This window comes from Stegastes partitus, unplaced genomic scaffold, assembly GCF_000690725.1.
Source record: "Stegastes partitus isolate 25-593 unplaced genomic scaffold, Stegastes_partitus-1.0.2 Scaffold2333, whole genome shotgun sequence".
Taxonomy (NCBI): Eukaryota; Metazoa; Chordata; class Actinopteri; family Pomacentridae; genus Stegastes; species Stegastes partitus.
Genome location: NW_007580064.1, coordinates 16,581 through 17,628, shown reverse-complemented (window position 1 = coordinate 17,628; position 1,048 = coordinate 16,581).

Sequence of the window (1,048 nt, the reverse complement as noted above, 5' to 3'; positions counted from 1 at the left end):
AAAATATCAGAGAAGACAATAAATCATTTACAAAATAAAACAAGAAAATTTAACTCTTAGAAATAAACAGCCAAAAATAGAATAAATTGAGCAGTGAAAAGGACAATAAAAATATCAGAAAAGATGATAAAATATTTGAAAAGGATGTTAAAAATGTTAGCAAAAAGTCAAAGAACAAAAATGACATAAAGACAAAAAAAAAAATGTGAGAAAAAACAAAAAATTCAGATTGTAAAACCATAAAAGAACAACAAAAATATTTACAAAAGAAAACAAACAATAAACAAACAACACAAATAGGGAATGGACAGAAAAAAAGAAGACGAAATATCAGAAAAGACAATTAAAATATTTTTAAAAGCCAACAAAATAAACATGATTCCTCTAAAAGTACAAAACATTCCTGATGCACATGTTTGATTTAACAGCAGAGTTAAATGTTTCAGTTTCTGCTGCAGCTTCATGTCTGGATTCAGACCAGCAGCCTCCCCCTGACTCATCCTGACTGGACGTTCAGACCCACAAACTTTAGTCTCTCCTCCTCCTCCTGTGACTTCCAGCTGTCATCCCGAATGCGTCCCAACGAGGTCGATGAATATTCATGGACTGATTAGCATACTGTCCTGGACATTAGCATAGCCGGTGACACAAACATGAACGGCTGAATCAGACGGAGCGGGCGGCTCGGCCCGAGGGGACGGCGGGTCAGCATTCATTACGCTCACCGACCCGACGGCTCGCCGAGCAGGGAGCAGGACGGAGGCAGCAGAGGAGAACGTTTACGGGCCTGTCAGGGTGGAACCGACAGAGCAGCTCCCCAGAACCGCTCTGAGGCTTTAAAGGCATTAACGAGTACTAAAGGGGTAACGTTCCCCCAACGCTGACCAACGTTACCCACATGTTCCGACACGTTTAAGAGAGAACGTTTTAACCTGATGACAAGAAAGACGTCAACATTCAGAGTCAGTCAATATCCCTCAGAGCAAAGTTAAATATGTCACTGAGAAATGGAATGAAGGAGCTACAAGAAGGAGACTAGTGAAGGAGG